Here is a 6,000-nt window from a genome sequence, read left to right on the forward strand (position 1 = left end):
CATCAGTAGATGAACCATTTCTTCAGTAGCAGAGTCTGTGAAAGACTTGTGATTTACTACTGGGAGATCTTCAGTTCAGTGACCTGGGACAGGTAATCCCTAAGAAGGAGGAGATCTTTCCTTCAGTGATGGCATCTGCTTTCATTTTGGGCTCCTTTGTCAGCCTCCAACCACAGTCCAATGCTCTGCAACTAAGTTCTTATAAATGTACCCAGACTTTGACTTCCCAGAGTGCTACAGCAGCACACTGAAATCACAGCACAGAACCATAGAACAGCATCACAGAATGACAGAACAGTTTAGGTTGGAAGGGACCTCAAAGCTCATCCAGTTCCAACCCCCCACCATAGGCAGGGACACCTTCCACTAGAACAGGTCATTCAAGGCCTCATCCAACCTGGCCTTCAACACCTGCAGACAGGGAGCAGCCACAACTTCCCTGGGCAACCTGTGCCAGTGTCTCACCACCCTCACTGCAAGGAACTTCTTCCTAACATCCAGTTTCAATCTCCCTTCTGCCAGTTTAAACCTCATTGCCCTGTCATTACAAAACCTTGTCAATAGTCCCTCCCCAGCCCTCCTGTAGCCCCCTTCAGATACTGGAAGGCCACTATAAGGTCTCTTCACAACCTTCTCCTCTCCAGGCTGAAAAGCCCCAACTCTTGTAGCCTGTCCTCATAGCAAAGCTGCTGCAGCCCTCTGAGCATCTTGGTGGCTTCCTCTGGACTGGCTCCAACAGTTTCGTGTCCTTCTTGTGTTGGGGGCTCCAGAACTGCGCTCAGTACTGCAGGTGGGGTCTGAGGAGAGCAGAGTAAATGTACTGTACAAATTCACATTACTGGTCTCTAAACTGCTCACTCTCAAGACACTGTGCCTCCAGTTGCCAGGAAGGAATATGTGGGTTAAAGCCAGCTGAAGTGATTTTCTCTCTTCCAATCTGGTTTTGTTGTTAAGTTTTTATGTTTTTATATTGGGTTAAGTCACATACAGACTGCCCTCCTACGCTGATCTGGTTAGCTCAGGAAAACATTACTCTTAGCAAATTATTTCAGGGAAGGCTGTTTATGAAATCTGGTGACTGAGTGATTCAGCTGCACACCTGAAACAAAGTTTACCATCTATGCCCTTTGAATTGTGATAATTTCAATGGCTGTCATTATTCCATCTATTCTTCCCTGAGCTCATAATTGTTGCCCATCTCCTCTGGGTACTCTGTTGCAGGTATCACAGTATTATCAGGGTTGGAAGAGATCTCACAGATCATCAAGTCCAACCCTTTACCACAGAGCTCAAGGCTAGACCATGGCACCAAGTGCCACGTCCAATCCTGCCTTGAACAGCTCCAGGGACGGCGACTCCACCACCTCCCCGGGCAGCCCATTCCAGTGTCCAATGACTCTCTCAGTGAAGAACTTTCTCCTCACCTCCAGCCTAAATCTCCCATGGTGCAGCCTGAGGCTGTGTCCTCTCATTCTGGAGCTGGCCACCTGAGAGAAGAGAGCAACCTCCTCCTGGCCACAACCACCCCTCAGGTAGTAGTAGACAGCAATAAGGTCACCCCTGAGCCTCCTCTTCTCCAGGCTAACCAATCCCAGCTCCCTCAGCCTCTCCTCGTAGGGCTGTGCTCAAGGCCTCTCCCCAGCCTCGTCGCCATTCTCTGGACATGCTCAAGCATCTCAGTGTCCCTCCTAAACTGGGGGGCCCAGAACTGAATACAGGACTCAAGGTGAGGTCTAACCAGTGCAGAGTACAGGAGCAGAATGACCTCCCTGCTCCTGCTGACCACACCATTCCTGATGCAGGCCAGGATGCCACTGGCTCTCTTGGCCACCTGGGCACACTGCTGGCTCATGTTCAGGCAGGTATCAGTCAGCACCCCCAGATCCCTCTCTGTCTGGCTGCTCTCCAGCCACTCCGACCCCAGCCTGTATCTCTGCATGGGGTTGCTGTGGCCAAAGTGCAGCACCCTGCACTTGGAGCTATTGAACCCCATCCCATTGGACTCTGCCCATCTGTCCAGGCAGTCAAGGTCCTGCTGCAGAGCCCTTCTGCCCTCCAACCCAGCCACGTCTGCCCCCAGCTTAGTGTCATCTGCAAACTTGCTGATGACTGACTCCATGCCCTCATCCAGATCATCTATGAAGATGTTAAAGAGGATGGGGCCCAGCACTGATCCCTGAGGGACATCACTAGTGACTGGCCACCAGCTGGGTGTGGCACCATTCACCATCACTCTCTGGGCTCAGCCCTCCAGCCAGTTCCTAACTCAGCACAGAGTGTTGCCATCCAAGCCATGGGCTGACAGCTTAGCCAGCAGTTTGCTGTGGGGGACAGTGTCAGTCATGCCTCCCCACATTTGGTCCTTTCAGGAGCATCCTCAAACATGTGAAGTGAATTTTGTTGGCTTCGACTGCTTTACAGTCTGAACCTGTGTTTCAGGAAGAAAGGAATTTTCAGGGGGTCATACTCATGCTAAGAGAAATGGTCAGTGTCCAGTTCTGGGTCCCTCAATTTAAGAAAGATGTTGAGGTGCTTGAACATGTCCAGAGGAAGGCGCCAAGGCTGGTGAGGGAGCTGGAGCACAACCCTGTGAGGAGAGGCTGAGGGAGCTGGAGATGTTTAGCCTGGAGGAGGTTCAGGACAGATCTCATTGCTCTCTACAGCTACCTGAAGGGAGGTTGTAGCCAGGTGGGGTTGGGCTCTTCTGCCAAGCACCCAGGGACAGAAAAAGAGCACTCAGCCCCAAGCTGTGCCAGGGCAGGTTCAGGCTGGATGTTAGGAAGAAATTGTTCCCAGCAAGAGTGATTGACATTGGAATAGGCTGCCTAGAGAGGTGGTGGAGTCCCCATGCCTGAAGGTGTTTCAAAGGAGGCTGCATGAGGCTCTTAGTGCCATGGTTTAGTCAATAAGAAGGTGTTGGGTGATAGGTTGGACTCGAAGGTCTTTTCCAACCTAATTAATTCAAGAGAGATGTTGAGGTACTGGAATGTGTCCAGAGAAGGGCAACAAAGCTGCTGAGGGGCCTGGAACACAGCTGGGGGTGTGCAGCCTGGAGAAGAGGAGGCACAGAGCAGACCTCATTGCTGCCTACAGCTACCTGAAGGGAGGCTGTAGCCAGGTAGGGTTGGTGTCTTCTGCCAGCAACCAACAACAGAACAAGGGGACACAGTCTCAAGTTGTGGCAGGGGAGGTATAGACTGGATGTTAGGAGGAAGTTGTTGGCAGAGAGAGTGATTGGCACTGGAATGGGCTGCCCAGGGAGGTGGTGGAGTCGCAGTTCCTGGAAGTGTTCAAGCAAAGCCTGAATGAGGCACTTAGTGCCATGGTCTGGTTGATTGAACAGGGCTGGGTGCTAGGTTGGTCTGGATGATCAGAAGGTAGTTTTCAGAGAAGCTCTGGGCTTGTCTGAGCACTGCTGTGGCATGACCGGCGATGAACAGAAGCCAGTTAATGAGAGATGTTAAACAAACATCTTGCAAGATTCCTAACCATTGTTTTCTCATTAAGACAGTTATTTGTGGTATTAGGTAGAGTGATCACTGTGACAGAGGTGAGATGTGGCCTGCTAACTGGCTGCTGCCAGAATAGGTTGTGCCTTTTAGCCAGGGATGATTGAAGGTAAAATGATGTACTTCACAGGAGCTGCCCCTTTCAACTGAGTGACTTGGCTGCTGTGTTAAAATTCACACCTTCTGAAATAAACAGAAGCACAGAACCTTAGAGGTTGGAAGGGACCTCCAGAGCTCACCCAGTCCAACCCCTCTGCCAAGGCAGCATTGTCCAGGGAAGCTCGCACAAGAATGCGTCCAGGCAGGTTTGGAAAGTCTCCAGAGAAGGAGACTCCACAATCTCTCTGGGCAGCCTGCTCCAGGGCCTGTCCCTTCCTCTTATCACTCACTCCTCAGATGTTTATAGACATTAATAAGATCCTCTCTCAGCCTTCTCTTCTTCAGACTAAACAGTTCCAGTTCACTCAGTCTTTCTTCAGAGGAGAGAAGCTGAAGTCTCTTAATAACCCTTGTAGCTTTTTGATGAACCTTCTCCAGCAGGTCCCTGTCTTTCTTGAATTCAGGACCCCCAAACTGGACACAATACTTCAGGAGTAGTCTCACCAGGGCAGAGTAGAGGGGGAGAAGAACCTCCCTAGCCCTGCTGGACACACTTTTCTTGCTGCACCCCAGGATGCCATGGCTCTCTTGGCCACAAAGGCACATTGCTGGCCTATAGGTAACTTACTGTGCACTAGGACTCCAAGGTCTTTCTCTTTGGAGCTGCTTTCCAGCAGGATGACCTCTAATCTGCACTGGTGCCTGTTGTTTTCTGCCATTGGTAGGACTCTATACTCGTCCTTATTGAATGTTATGAGGCTCAGCTTCTCCCAGCTCTCCAGCCTCGTTGGATGGCAGCACAACCTTTAGAGGTGTCAATCACCTCCCCCAGTTTCTTATCATCAGTGAACTTGCTGAGGATGCACTCAATGCCCTCATCCAGATTCTTGATAGAGATATTGAACTGAACAGGACCCATTACTGATCCCTGGGGAAGACTGCTGTCCACAAGCCTCAACTTGACTCTGTGCCACTGATGACAACCCTCTGAACTCTGTTTTGGAGAGGACCAACCCTCAGTGCCACGACTCCTTGTGAATCATGTGTGAATGATGTGGACCCCCAAGAGAATTTTCTCTGCTAGCTCAGGGAAAGATTTCAGGACCTCAAGATGACTGGTCAAGAGATCAGGATGAGCACAACCAATGTTCTCCTCTATCCTTCCAGTTGTGGTGAGTGATGAGGGGACAAAGAGAAAGCCAGCAGATTGATATCTGCCTCTGAGCCTGGTGTTTCAGGCAGTTTGTTGAGCTCTTTAATCCTGGGCTGAGCTGCAGGACACCAGATCTGCTGGCAACACTCAGGACACACTTGTCTGAAAAGGGGATCATTGAAAGAGGCTGCCCCTGTACTCTGCACTGGTTAGACCACACCTTGAGTCCTGTGTTCAATTCTGGGCCCCCCAGTTTAAAAGGGACATTGAGATGCTTGAGCGTGTCCAGAGAAGGGCGATGAGGCTGGGGAGAGGCCTTGAGCACAGCCCTACGAGGAGAGGCTGAGGGAGCTGGGATTGGTTAGCCTGGAGAAGAGGAGGCTTAGGGGTGACCTTATTGCTGTCTACAGCTACCTGAGGGGTGGTTGTAGCCAGGAGGAGGTTGCTCTCTTCTCTCAGGTGGCCAGCACCAGAACAAGAGGACACAGCCTCAGGCTGTGCCAGGGGAGATTTAGGCTTGAGGTGAGGAGAAAGTTCTTCACTGAGAGAGTCATTGGACACTGGAATGGGCTGCCCGGGGAGGTGGTGGAGTCGCCGTCCCTGGAGCTGTTCAGGGCAAGGTTGGACGTGGCACTTGGTGCCATGGTCTAGCCTTGAGCTCTGTGGTACAGGGTTGGACTTGATGATCTGTGAGGTCTCTTCCAACCCTGATGATACTGTGATACTGTGATTAAACCAGAATTGAACAGGTCTGATGGGTCAGAGTAGAGCAAATTCATTACAACTCAGAATCTGGAAAGTTGAAAGAAAACTGAAATTGTGTTTCTTGTAATAGTACAAGGAGAACAAACTACTACAGAATATAATATCCTTGAAGAAGATGGGGATGGGGTCAAGCAGCAGTGAAGCATCAAAGCAGCAGCCAAAACAGTGGTGGGGGAAGATAGCAGCAGGCACGACAGAAGCAGCAAGGGGCAGATACAATCTGTGCTTCCAAACATAAAGCTTTTGGTGCCCTGATGAAATTATATTAACTTGTCCATTGCTGCCATTTTATGGCTTCTCCCTGGAATGTTCATATCTCCACTCAGAGACTCCAGTACTCTTCCTCTTCTAAGTTTCTCTGTTGCCAATATTTTTATCACACTGCCACAAAGGGTGAAGAACACAAACACAAGATGGTTAGAAATAAGCTTAAAGGCAGCACACTGATACTTGAAGGATGTTGTGTGAGCAAGG

Source organism: Pogoniulus pusillus, chromosome Z, assembly GCF_015220805.1.
Source record: "Pogoniulus pusillus isolate bPogPus1 chromosome Z, bPogPus1.pri, whole genome shotgun sequence".
Lineage (NCBI taxonomy): Eukaryota > Metazoa > Chordata > Aves > Piciformes > Lybiidae > Pogoniulus > Pogoniulus pusillus.